The 15,162-nt window shown below is 40.2% G+C and overlaps 1 non-coding gene across 1 annotated transcript; it reads left to right on the top strand.

Annotated features, from left to right (window-relative positions):
- The first annotated feature begins 1,958 nt into the window (after positions 1–1,958).
- On the top strand, positions 1,959–2,030 carry TRNAM-CAU (transfer RNA methionine (anticodon CAU)). The gene has a single exon. It is a non-coding gene; the product is annotated as a tRNA-Met (tRNA).
- Positions 2,031–15,162: the final 13,132 nt, after the last annotated feature.

The raw sequence follows: 15,162 nt of genomic DNA, 5'->3' as shown, positions 1-15,162 counted from the left end.
AGTAATAATTTAATTAATTGGCAATTACTTTCCAGGTAATTGAAATTATATTTTACGGATGATGAGTTTTTGCATTTTTGACTTTCAAGTCGTTAAACATTGAATTCTGAATTGATAATCCATAACGTATATTTCAACCCTGATTTTACGAATCCACCCACACGATTTAATGTATCAAAAGTGGTAGAGGATTGAACGATAAGAATGGAGGGCTTATCTGAACCGGTTTCATATCGTCATACGTATTTGATCGTCCGTACGGTCCTCGGACGCGTTCTCAAATGATGGCCAGCAAGATATAGTACGCGTGATGATAATGATTTAACGATTACCCTAAGGCTCGATTATGTCCTCTCACGAAAAAACAATGCGAAACTATAAAACGCAGAGCTAATGTAAAATATTTATTTATAATATTTATTTTACTACCAAAATATTTCAATTTTGACCGGATTTTTTTCTTCTCGATTCATCTCTCGGAGTTGGCAGGTTTAAAAAATTTCCACAAGTAGAAAATTTTCGTGAAAATAGTTAAAAATTTTCAACCGAATATCTCGACGTTTTCATAATGAATGTCCAGGTTTATCTGGAGAGCTCTAGAGATTAACGAGTCGGGATCAGTGGTGTGTTTAACACTCCGAAGGTCGTCACCTGTATTGTTGTGCATTGATTTACTCCTCGAGAGGAGAGAGACAACTACTGATGGGTAGAATGTGATAGGTCAATCACGCAATACATCTGATACCTGACTATCTCCCCGTGGATTTAATTATGACGAATGAGCACAGTCTGTTGCTGCACAGTAGCTATCTTAAACTTGAGCCGTTCTCTTTGCCGATTAATTGCCATTTCCATAGGGATAATTATCGCCACCGAGAGGGAGAAATGCCTGTCGATGCGCGTGCCCGATATACAACTGCACTCAGCTTGATATATGGTTTCAAATAAATTAACTTCATGCAAATTCACAACTGCTAATGTAGAATGATGACGTGATTTTTTTTTTATTGTTTAACTCTCATGCAATATTATAGGGAGTTAGAGTGGTGGAATGGAAACCGCAAAGCTGCGCATTCCAGAATATTGTCAGGAGAATTTTACAGTGTGGAAAGGTTGTATTTAGGATTCACCAACTCAGCATTAACAATACTCTCGTCACTGCTTTAACCATCAAGTGAATAGAGAAATAGTTGTACGGCATTCGCTCACGGGCTCTTGAGTTCTCGTTGCTACATGCTTTAGTTACTCCCCCCGGAAATGCGGATGCAATTATTTGCATCACAGACATTAGCAGGCATTTACTGAGGTATTTAGTTGCTGGTTATTATGATCATAGATATGCTTTCGTTCCATTTTCGTTTCGAACATTCATTACATCTCCGGGTTTGAAAGTTGGAAATTTTCAAATTGAATTCTTTTCAAATTTTGAAAATTCACAGCTGCAATTTTCCTCGGAATTTCGGCATTCCAGTTGCATTGAGAAAGGACTTTTGGAATTCACTTTATTTTTTTTTTCAAAAACTCATGGGACATTTTCAGTTGTCAGATTTTCTCGATAAAGAACTTTCTCGTTATATCAGCAGAAAAATTCTCCGATCGTCTGCCAAAAGGAAAGTGTAAAACGAGAGTGAACTCGTAACCTACGCGAAACTCAAACAATGCTGAGACTAGTTTCTCATGCAGCGCACATTTTCGGGTAAAAGAAAGTGGTTTCGTGATTATCTTATTATGTGTAACGGATGAAAACTCTCGAGGGAAATTCCATTAGAGCCTTTCCAATATTCCAACATTCATAAAATTATAAATTCCTCCACTACTACCGCCACAATTAATTAATTACGAAAAATCATCAGAAAAATTGTGTCGAATCCGGATAACTAGTCTCTACAGCTAGTAATATTCTCATTTAATCCCGAAAATTTAATGTACGTGTTTTATTATCGCGTTTTAGTATTAAAAGCAGAGTGGCGCAGTGGAAGCGTGCTGGGCCCATAACCCAGAGGTCCGTGGATCGAAACCACGCTCTGCTATTTCATTTTTTTTTCCTCAGAAAATTATTTTCCCCTCAAAATCCATCGTTACCCCTCCCTCGAGCCCCCCCAGGTCCTCCCCTACCCTCCATCAAAACGCAATTACTGACCTTGTGAAATATTAAAAAAAAAATCATCCATAAAAATGCAAATTAATTTTTATAAGACATGATTGCACGTTGTGGTGAAGACAACGGGTTCGGGAGTTCAGGGGAGTTCACGGGCATAAATTCCTCGCTCGTCCCATGCCGAGTTGGGTATTGTCCCTCCTGTAATTCACCTCTCCCTCATTTGGGTACATATCGCTTTTTTTTTTTCTCTCGCGAGTGGAGTGTGCGTGGCACGCCCAAGAAATCGAATAAACGTCGCACGTGATGAATTTTAAGAGCTATACTGGTTAAACAGATATATAGATGCAACGAGCAGCGATACCCGGTCACTTTTTCGGCAATTTCGAGAGCTCTTCCCGGTGTAATAAAAATTTTATAACTATCCCGAAACAACGGTGCCCTTGCATCAACTTCCTTCTTTCGTCCTGGAATTCTCGACTGGATCTTCTTGAATTGTCGTATCGAGAACAGAGATATGAGCGTAATTTATGTGTATTAAATCTCAGTCCCGAGGGCGAGGGAATGATCTCATATGCTTTGCATAATTACATATAGACGAGTCTATCATTAAGTCGGAATAAGTTTCGGGATGAGTCTTGGGTAGATGGAAAAATTCGAGTGAAATGTCAATGAGAGGTATACGAAGGGCGGGAATTATCACAAAAGACTGGAGATTTTCAGTCTCTTGGGATACCGTTATATATTTTGGGTTCACCGTGGACCCATGAACACCCACACACGTGGCCCGACATTCGTGACGTTTGGATGGAAACAAAAGCATTGGGGGTACAACAGACGGTTCGATAATTAATTTTAGAAACCCTCCAGGACCCGTCTGGCCTAGATTTGCAAAGATCATTGACCTGCCTCTTTATTCTCGTTTTTTTTTCTCCATTTTTTGTGTAATCCCTCTCGTTCTTTATATCTCTCTCCTCCCATGAAAATAAAATGCAAACAAAATGACTCGACGAGCTGTGGAATTCTCGAGATTCTGCCCTTGAATTTATTTAGTTTTTTGTCCTGCGAGTGTAAATTGGCAGTGGTTGGGGTCAATTATAAAAATTCCGTGGTGATTATTGGGGAAATTCTTCGGTGAACAGTATTTGAGAATGTGCCCCCTGGTGGAAACGACGGGTCCGCTGAGAAATCCTCGCCAATTTTACGACGATGACTCAACCACGTAAAAGCATTTTGCGGTAAAGGCATTAAAAATCTTGGTTCGGTTGTCCTTTTCTTCTACTTTATTCTTTCTCTCGAAATTGTGTGGCGCCCACGTTCATTTCCCCAGCCGTCGATCACCCACACACGGTCTATGTATTTTTCTCTCAATTTTTGTTAGTTTAGGATTTTTTCATATGGATACGCCCAACGTAGTGGCAATAGGCATACTTTTTCACTTAATTTGATAAATATATTCTCCACCTTGAGACTCACCCGAGCCCGCTGTTATGCCTCATACCTAAAAGTTGGAGTTTGCTGAAGAGTTGGCGTGCAAAAAGCAATTTCCTTATCTACTTGTCCCAATCGAGCTGGCGGCAGCTAACACTCGAGAAGAAAGCACTAGGGGTTGGAGGATTTTAACCCATAGTTGATACTCTAGGATGGAAATGAGAGTCACGCCATGCGGGGTACATTGTGAGAGGATGCAAGAGGCGTGCGAGGAACGTGTCATGGTTGAGAAAAAAAGAGAAAAAAAGTTGGGAAAAAAATGGCTCTTTCGTATACTCTGTGGTAGTGAGGTTCTCTGGTTGGTGAACCCTGTGCAGCCGTGATACCGAAGACGTCATCCGCAATACCACAATTCGCTTCCTGGTGACACCACTTTGGAGGAAATAAAAGGAGCGATGGTGTGTAACGTAATGTGCAACTTCAGCATCCCCTTTGTTTTTATTAAAACCAGAATCTCGAGACCGGGGATAACCTGATTCATCTATTTTTCTGTGATTGATACATCCTGCTGTGCGACATTTTACGGTTAATTTTTGCTGATTACAGCCACCAGTTCGAGTCTCAGTTAACGTTTTGCATTCTGGCTCGAGTTTCAGTTCGTGTATTCGAGGCTCATTTATCAAACATTTGTCACCCAAGGATTCTCCAGTCTCTGGCACTGGTGTTCCTGGGTCTAGGGGATGTAGCTCGTAACACGTATTACAGTAAAAATAAAGATGGTGCTCACCAGGGCGTGGATTAAACGATATGTAACGCGTAACGACGCGAACCGGGCATAAATTTAGGCCTCGCCGTAACAACATAGAGAGAACATACACACTTTGTCTTTTGTCCACTTGTGGCTCTCATTTATATAAAATACCAATTCTCAAATGTAATATCGCAAGGTGACGAGTGCCACATGTTTACTTTGGATGGACTCCACCGTCAAAATTCACTCACTGTCTTTATAACGATGTGAACACACCGAGCAAATCATTTGCCACATGCTCTCGAGTACTTCAGCCATTTTCCCTCGATTTTTCAATGAACCCTCGGTGAAAAAAAAATATTTTAAAAAAACAAAAAATATCAGGAGAATATGAAAATCGAGCGGGTATTGAAATTTTCAAATTCAAAATTTGCGAAAAAATATCAGGAAAACATGAACATCGAGGAAGTATTCACTGAAATTTGAAAATTCAAAATTTTCGAAAAAGTATCAGGGGAGCATAAAAATCGAGGAGGAATTCACAGAAATTTGGAAATTCAAAATTTTCGAAAAAGTATCAGACCATGAAAATCGAGGAAAATCGTGTCCAAAGAATGGAGATTTTTTTTCTCACTTAAAATAAACTTTTAAATCCCCTCATCACCTCAAACGCTCACCATCAAATTCAAAAATTTGCGGTGACGAGTTGTTACTCGTGCCCTTGCCAGTCTCATTTTTTCCCAGTTAATCAGCGGTCTCGATTGCGCAATATTTAATTTGCTCGATTCCAAGGAAAAATTGGTGTGATCTCGGGATGTGGAATGCGTGAGACCTAGTTATCTCGGTGATAAACAATTCCGTCTCATCTCCAACAATCGTGATGCATCATTCAATGAGAGTTGTCTGAATGTGGTGGGGCCGATAGTCGAAATCAGGGGAATTCACGGGGGAAATATTGCGCAACAGTAGTGAGACAAGTTGGTTAGTACGAGGATCGAATGAAACTTTGGTCTCCAGCGTCTTGCTAAAAGCGTCTCGGTATTCGGTCGGGTTGCCTTGCTCTTTGCATAAAACGCCGCTCGAAATACATTCTGTTCAACTCTTGTGTACCCACCCCACGAATTTCCGAGTTCTAAGTTGCATAACGCTGAGAAGTCATCAAAGAGCCCATTGTTTGAATGTACAGAGACACATCGCTGTCAAATGAACAACAACCTGAAATCTCCACAAAGGAGTGAAATGAAAAAAAAAAAGAAACTCAAAATGATTGTAACAAATAGACAACATTGATGCTAATTTTACCGGTTAATTTGATATAGTCGTTTGAAATGCCAGAAGACTTTAATGTTGACTTGAACTATCCCCACTCTGACATTATCCCCCGCACTGGATTTTCCATCGTTAACTAAAATACGCATAAACATTCAACCGACCGTAATTCTTCCATCCCAGTCAGCCCGAGATTTTCCAAATTGTACGTTTGTTTGCCAAGAATGCAGTATCCCCGTGGCCAAATGTTCGATTCTATAGCCGAATAATCTGCCACATTTTCTATTTTCTACTTCTCCCTGATATGTCCCATGCGCATCGACGTTCACATTAGACTAAACTCAAAGTACTAACCCGCTGACACGTCTAATGCCTCCAACATAACAAGAATAATTATTACTGAATTTGTAGAATAATATATCAGTGACAATTCTCGAGTAGTTGTGCATTATTTTCATTCGCCGCGGAGATGAGATAATAAACCGTTGATTTTCCACATGTAAGAATTATCACGTAATGAGTAGGCATCGTGTTATGTTGTATATAAATATAGGTAGCCGGAAAAGTGAGACTGGAATGCAGTACGATAAATCAAATAGCCTCTCGTTGGCTTGGTAGATGTTACTGAGACAATAATACTCATTTCACTCCTGACGAGAGTCTTATCTACTGCCCCCCATGTGAAGACAAGCATCTCCATTGAAGCCATCTGTCAACATTAAATGACCACTCCAGTGCATTTTAGAATGCTTTATAAACCCGTTACTCACTCTCCATTCTCTTTTTTTTTTCATCCTGTTATTGTGTCATTTACACGGTCATAACTGGCTCCAACTATTTTTCAGATATCAGCGAATTTTGTTACGATATCCAAGATTTTTTCCCTTGCAACTATTGCTCTTGCCATCTCTTCCTTCTCTCAGAGAAAGTACCATTTATTTCAATCCCATAAAAGACGGAATAATTTTTTAATAACAACCCGAAATTGTTCAGTAGTAACAACTCAATCTTTACCATTGGTCAATTCAATCGCTAATTCAATAATCGATTCGCATTATCTAGTGAATTGTTTATTTTATTTAAAGTCCAGTTGAAATATCTACTCGGAAATTATTTATTCAACTCGATAGACAATTTCTACTTTCGCTGAATGGTCAATTGGCAATTTCACTTTCTTGGTGAATTTTTCAGAGTAGAAAAAATCTATAACACATTATTTATTGGATAATAAAAAATGAGAGAATAGTGGAGTAGATAGTGGCTGTTGGTTGAGGTATGGGATTCGTCTAGATCAAACATCAGACATGAGAGATCACGACTGATACAAACGAGGAAATTGCATATTCCAATGGTATCATCGGTATTACACAGGTACGAGTGATATGGAGTTATGGATAAAATCCGAGTAATAATGGTGTTTCCTCGTTGCCCGCAGAAACAACAACACTCTCTCCTGTACGAGTTACGTCTACAGCGCATCAGACATGATTTTTCCGTTAGAGGGGATATTTAAACCCAGTCTAACAGATGTTAATAACTAAAAATTACTTCCGGCAAAACTGCTCTCTACTAAACTTTAATCTCTCGTTATTTTTCATTTCTTCTTGAAAAAAAAAAGCGTTGAGAGCAAGGAAAGCGCTACGCGGATAAAATATTCATGGATTATAGTCAAGCTGCAATGAGCCGAGCGGAATATAATTATTGGCGTGAAAGTAGTGTGAACGAGGTCTACTCTCGAGTACGAGGGCCGCATTGAGTCTGTGCCACCGACAATAGTGTGTCATGAGGTAGAGAGTAAACCAGAGAGAGATAAGGAGCGATTGAACAATGGCCGACCTCATCTAATTACAATTAATTGCACCGACCAACTGGCGAGTGGTAACGCTGACAATGGCTCCTGTCTCGTTGCCGTGGTGCTATCCCCTGGTGAATTTTCCACGGGTGGATGTACTAAACAGTTTCCACCAAGAAAACTCTTGGATTTTCACTCCTAGACAATTGCATTTCACTCGACATCCGCTCGGTGTGGAACAAAGCTGGAGTGAAAAGTGTTTGGGCTAAAAATTATGACTTCATTATAACCGAATGGAGAATTACTGGACATTTAGACTCGTCCTTCGGTGATGGGTTGAAAAAAATAAAAATAAAATGTCGTGTGAGGCGTGTGTCACGGGCATTGCCCCGTTACATCTGTGCAGTTGGCGTCAATGACCACCGGAGTGACCCGGTTCACCAGGTTCCTGCATTCGTCGAGCATGCCGACATTACACTCTCCTGTGGCCAACAGTCTGGTACACGTATGTACAACTGCATTTGCCAGTTTACCCCCCCAACTGTTCACCAACAGTGGAACTGGCCAGCAACATCTAACAGCTACATCGTCGGCTCCAATGAACCACCGCCCTCCCAACTTTCTCCATTGTCCATTACAAATCGACAAATCGATTATAATTCACCAGTTTCTATTCACCAACGGTTCATTATTGCGCAATCATCAGCCAAGTGATCAACTCTTCAAATTGTCTAAACCCCATTGACCATTGTTGGCTTTTATGGCCGTCTGCATGAATTCGGATCAATTTCACTCTCTCCTTGGATACCGTGAATAAGTGTAAACTCACTGGATTGGTGCAAGCCATCAGGAAGCGATTATCTCAGACACAAAGTCTTCACTCCTTGACTACTCGTCCCTCGCCGATTGCCGATTACTCGTGTGGCGCAACGGAAGACCATTTTATTTAATCTCTTTCCCTTATTTTCCAACCCGTCTATCCTCCAGCCTTTAACCATCGGTTTTCACACTATTCCGCGTTTACATTCAGGCCAATTTGTTACGACGGAAAAATCACGTCTTGAATTAAGAACACTTCCACGAAGCCAGAGCGTTCTTCCTGTTTGGGTACGTCATGACGTTCATTCATGGGCATTTGTTTGTTATTATCGTTATTATTTTTATTGCTATGGATATTGTAGGGATTGCGATAAATTCTGATTGATTGTGAGGGATTGTGATGGCTGTGACAAAAGGCTTGGGTGTCAGAAAAAATCGAAGGATGAATATCATTAAATCCTCTCGAATTTTCAACCACTTCCTCGTTAGCCTCCTCTCACAAGTGTTATACGTACTAAAATGTTATACAGAGTCTAAATAAATCCTAATATTTGGCTCGACGTTAGGCATCTTGTGCTGAGGATTTATCGCTGATAATTCACGGGGTACGACGGTAAAGCAGCGTTAACATCGGGGCTAGCTCGTATCCTGGGATTTATACGACCTCGAGAGTGTGCATCACGGTGTCGTCGCGCATTCCATGTGTATCTTTTTGTGTGTACACTACAACTGAGGGATATAGTGGACACGTGGTCACATGTTGGAGGATCATGAAGACTAAATTGATAAATCATCGGTTTGTGCCAGCATTATTCAACCTTGCCTGGGATTCCCGCGAATTACAATTCATCTCTGATACCTAGGGGCTATTAAAAATTATTGAATAAATAAAATTGACTCCTGAATTTCGCAAAGTGAATTTTTGGATTGAAATATTTATTTATCAGACCAGGATAATTTTTTTGATGATTGTTTCCGCGGGTAATTCGATAGACTTGCGATATTGTCGTGAAATAAATTGATTGATCCTCTGGTGATTATCAGATGGCCTTCGGATTGGATCTCGGATCGAGATTTAAATCCCCTCGATTCTTTTTCATTTTTTTAATGCAGTGGACGAGCGATATATGCAAGTCTGAATGTCCATACTGCTCCGTCGATGATTCAATGCCGTTAGAATCCGCCTCCTCTCCACCCTCATCTTATCCTCCGGTTTCAATACAGAATAGTTTACCGTACATTGCGATTCAGCAATTTTCAACGGGCACGCACGAGGCTTCCCGATTTCACCCACGCCTCGATATCACGATCGCCCTGGACACTCGATCGATATATATTACGACTCTCTGTCCGATATATCCACGGGGTTAACATAATGTAGAGTGAGAGAAGCGAAAAACATAATCGCTGGATCAGGCACGCGCTCAAGCACAATGCATTACCGTTAAATCTCCACAAAGAACCCCGAAGGACGTAGCACTCCAGGAAGATCCTCCCAAGGGATAGCAAAACTAGTTCCAACATATATACACCATTTGTTACATTACCCAGGTTGGATATGTTGTTAATATACCGGTAGCCGGGACTAAACTATCATCAAATCACGAAACATGAGATCTGGATATTATAACTGAAGTTTAATCTCCAGACCGTGACTTACAACGAGATCCTCCAGAAGAAAAAAATTCCCATTCTCATATCTCTCGATAATAGAACATTAATCAATCCACTGACAAAAAAATCCGCTCAACTGCTACAATTGATAATCGGAGAATATCAATTTTTCAAACGAAAAAACCTGACGATGCGATTTTTTAAATTGAAACTATTTTGAAAACGTGTAATTTGTTCCTGGAAGGTTGCGAATTTTTACTGGAAATATAAGAAGAATGTTCACGCCTGTCATTATCATGCATAGGTGTCATTTGCGCTAACGATGCTCGCGGTAAAAATGCAGACTTTCACCCTGGATACTGTCCAAATGTCAAGGTACCAGGCGTATGCTAAACTCAACCTGGAAATTGAATACATGATCCTCGGTTGTATTGTTGTCGACTTGCGCAATAACTAATTCAGTGTTATAATAGCTGTTCCTCAGTAACATGAGAAATTCCATTTGTAATTCGCCATTTTGGCATTATCGGGGTATTAAAATAGCAACCAATCCGACAATTCAGAACAATCATGGGTAAAAAATGACTAGTCGTAACATCGCAAAGAATGAAATTGATACGTAATCGGTGGCATTATTCCGTGTTACGACGTGGAGATAGTAAAGTGCGCATACAGGGAGTGGCATTTACTGGGTACATACACCCCTCTCACCTCTCGACTTGTACATAATCCAAATACACCGATGGTTAAATGCCCAAACGCGTGCACATACGTCTGTAATTATTCCCTTGCCCATAAAATTCTTAATGATCTCTCTCGTTACTTAAATGCCAAGTATATAGCCAACTTATTACTCTCTCAAAAGGCTCGTTGCTATTTCGTAATACCAATAAAAGTTTTCTGGAAACACTCATCGATCACGATTAAAATATCACACTCCTAGGAAATTTCCTTGTAATTTCGCATTAAATGTCAACAATAATCAATCAACATAAGATTTCAGAAGCTAGACAATTGAAAATTGAGATGAAAAATAGGGAGACGGTGTGCCCCACTAGCCGAGATGTTCTAAATATAAAAATCGTCTAGTAAAAATTTTTAATTATCGAATTATTGAATTTCCACCAGAAATTTTCCTATCGTTCAATTACCACAGCAAAGGAATTACCAGATTGAATCGATAGCAATAATCTGGAGTAATCAGTGATTCTCTCTAAGATTTTCTTATGAGTTTTCCTCATACGTAGAATTTAGGTACTACTTCCACCACAAAAGCAATAAACCCGAGACTGATGGCCGTGACTGACAACCGGGTGTACTCGACGATCCCAAAGTGAAAGGACAATATGCACACACCTTAAGCCCCAGCTCAACTTTTAGATGAAAAAATAAAAACCGTCATATTATTCCATGAAACCTTAATGATTGTTTATGCCTGGAAAATATGCGAGACAGTATCGAGCGCCGAGAGAAGCACAGGTATTCCTCCTAGGTCCAGTCACCAGGTATTGCACCAGAGACCGAAGTAAAATGCTACTTGAAGCAATTATAAATAGAAACGACGCGACAGCGTGGAACCATAAATTGTCGCTTCGAGATTTAATGCCCATTGGTGAATGCATATGAGAGTTCGACCATCAAACTGGTACATGTGGCTCGTCAGACTCAAGATTTAACTATCAAGGCGCCACAGCCTCTGGCCCATTCTAATGTACCAAAAGTAATCGCATCACTTTGAGCTCAAGTACTCGACTAGTCACCATAAACATCTCCCAACACACTATCCACGGAAATTTCTCGACCTTTTGTTCACCAGTAGTTGTGGGTTTACATGAGATATTCCTAACTCGGTGGGTATGGGTTTCATGACTGACCAAAAACTACTCGGTTAAACAGCCACTTGGTGCAGTGGTATGTTCAAAGCACTTGGTATTCTCAATGCACGGACCATCTATTTCTGTCTGGCAGTGGAATCCGCGTTAAATTCTATCATCCCTGCAAATGGTAGTGCAAGCCCTGCGCCAAGGAGCCAGACAAATATCCCAACTCGAACACCACTGGCTCCATTTATTTTTTTATTCACACACCCTCGTATTTTTCGTCTGCACTGCTAGAGTGCCACTTCATCGGTACACACCCAGCCAATTAGTTCGGCAGATACCTTAAATCTGTCGTGACGCTTCGTTACATCTCACCGCTAACATTTGGAAAGTAAAGAAGGATCTGCCCGGCTGTCACTTCATATCCATTAAATTTTAAATATCACCCCAGCTTTTTCGAAAAAAAAGTGAGACTAAAAATTTTTATGAAAAATTCGTAAATTGAATTTTTTTTTCGGTCGATTGGGTGAGATATTCGAGAGGGGATTTGAAAGCTGGGGGAGGCAGGGAATTTCTCAAGTGTCTTCTGCCTTTCAATCAAATTTATTTTTAATCGACACCTACGTACTATTTTCAGCTCTAATTTACGAATTCCATGGGAAAAGTTAGGCTCAATTTCTCGTGGTACGTGACGTTATGGAGACACACGGCGCTATTACCAGCTACGAATCTTCCTGGCCCTCTCTACACTTGTGAATATTGCATTCATCTCGCTTCTGTCTTCGGTAGGATACCACTCTCACCTTTTGCTCACTTTCGTCGTCTCCCAAAATATTGCGCCTACGCATTTGTTACGCTCGTCGACAGAAACTAATACCTCCATCCAGTTCTACGACTGATTGATATACACGGTTAATCCAAACGCATTCACCAACCCATTGCGACAGATTGAGCTACTTTGGATGGTAGGTTAATCCTGGAAATGCGTCTTATTGATACACATTTGGTGTCGGATCATTTTGAAATTTAAGAGGGCTTTGACAGAATTAATCATTCCACTTATTTGCCAATCGGACAACTGCAGAAAATATACATCAAGAGTTTTATTCAATCAATTTATCTGGATAAATTAAAAAAATAAATAATTTATTTTTTTTGGGGACTGGATTATCCGCGTTAATGGGATAATCTCGTTGTTTCGAGGTCTCGAGAAAGTAAAACAACTTGTTTTATTAATTGAGCATGATAGGACCCGCTGTCACCTAGAAAGCGACTTTCGCAAAACACGATTGAAGGCAACAATGATTTTTCCATAAAAGAAAAATCATGCTGAATTAATTTCCACGAAGAAACATGAAATATTGAAGCAGACACTCAAATCACTGGACCTTCACGCGATTATGCACAACATGACGACCTCTTGAGCACGTGTCCCACGTGTTGGAATTCATCGATACTCTTTTTCCCTTTCTACTAGTTTTTTTATCTTGTTAAGACATGCACCTTCCTTGAAAAGCAACAAGAGTTGAATCTGCCAGAGGCAGTTGCCAATGGTCAACGCAAAAACACCAGAGGTTCACGTGCCCACGTGTCCATCAAGAGTTGATACTTGATGACTGTGGCTATCATAAAATCATAACTATCCTCGTAAACTTTCATCGAGAAGGATTTATACGATGACACATGAATATAGTCGATCATAAGTTCATTGGTAAAAAAATTTTTAACAAGTTGTGGATTATTTAATGGAAATTATCTGGTGATTCCGATGTTGGAACCAACTTCCTTATGCTGTGAACGATATTTCATAGTTTAACAGCTACCGTTATATCCCCCATATTTGGAATGTCTGAACACCAGAATAGCCCACACAGTTCAGTACACCCCAAAGTGATTCTATAGACAATAGATCGTTTCACAGGATAATCCATAAACTTCAATAACTCACAGCACCTTGGGATCTAGCTTAATATTTTTTTCAAGCATACAAAAAATATGAGACTGGTGTCATCCTGCTGGCTGAGGATAAATATTCCTGCGCAGATATGGCATCCACATTTTTGGGGAAACATCAATTTTCTCTTGTTTAATATCAAGAAAATGTACGCAGACCAGCAGACCAGTATTCGATAAAAGATGAAAAGGACATTCAGTATGAGGTTCGACACGATGCCAAGGTACAGACGATACTCGTTCTTAATGCAACTCGATGCAGGCTACGAAGCGTGGATTTCATTACACTCGCCTGGATGACTATGTGGTGGGTCTTTGCTCTTCACTAGATGCATCAATAAAGCCAAAGAATGCGGTGAATACACGTTGAGATGATTTTCACGATATTCAACAGTATACTTAGAACTGGGTGACGATTGCCAGAGGGATCAAGTAATTGGCGATGAATCTAAAAGCGATATGAAAATAAAATGATGTTTGATGTAAAGCACGCGCTGGGTAAAGGCTTACCAGCTGTCGTGTCACTTTATACGTCAATTCTTGGTGGAGTTTGCCTTCACCAACGCACGTGCGTCTTAAATCCCCGAAGAATCTCGAGCCCATCATGTGCACAGAGGTGTATTGCATTTCGTAAACAGTGTCCAATTACAAATGCTTTCTCACTTGAATTTCTCTAGAAATCAGAAAAAATTTGCGTTAATGTATCTCCACGAGGATGAGTTCTTATTTAATTTTATTCCTTTGCCAATTTTTTTTGATGGACACTTTCGGTTATTTCGTTAATTGGATAAATTCAATCGAGTCGGTGATTGCTGTGAAAATAAATACATCAAGCAGTGGGGATTCATCCTGGCCTGTTGAATACCTGCGGAACTATTTCTTAGGGGATAAATCGAAGAGTTAGGAGAGTAAACGAGGCGCAATGCCATCTTGGGTGATATCTTGGCAGGGACTTGGACTTTTTATTCTCATCGGATAGAAACGAGTTGCAGAACCAGAGTGCCTGACTACATGCCCAACTGACTTGGGTATGTATTCGCACATAGTGCGAAGTCAAGACCGAGGGATAAAATCCAGCGTTGCGTTAATGGCATATCGTATCAGAGGTACTTCTCGATCGGAGCGGTAATTATCAATGCTATTCACTCCCCTCTGGGCGACAATTTTTCATTATTTCTGTCGTAAATCCCATCGCTGAAAATATTCAGACAGAGCCACATAAAGCGAATTAACACGTCATCAAATATTCAACTATTCAAGATTAATTAATGAAATTATTTTTACATTATCTCCAAGGTAGACCAATCAAAGTATTGTACACGTGAATTGCGGGGAAAGTTCATTCGTGATTAGTCGATTCACTAATTTTTCCACAAATCACGAATCGCGTGACGATCGGAAATCACTTGGCGGTGGAAATTCTCAATTGCCGGAAGTGATCGTTCAACTCAAATGTGCAGGGATAAATAGCGAGATCTATGATCGAGAAAATGACCGATCATCTCCGCCCTGGGGAGCACTGCCGTATTATTAACATCGTTATTCCATCTTGTCAAGTCAAATCCATCAGGACAGAGTGAAAATCCATTACCGATCAAATAATTAAGTCATCGAG

This window comes from Fopius arisanus, unplaced genomic scaffold, assembly GCF_000806365.1.
Source record: "Fopius arisanus strain USDA-PBARC FA_bdor unplaced genomic scaffold, ASM80636v1 scaffold00037, whole genome shotgun sequence".
Classification (NCBI taxonomy): domain Eukaryota; kingdom Metazoa; phylum Arthropoda; class Insecta; order Hymenoptera; family Braconidae; genus Fopius; species Fopius arisanus.
The sequence above is the reverse complement of the archived record's forward strand: the minus strand, read 5'-3'. Positions and strand labels throughout refer to the sequence as shown.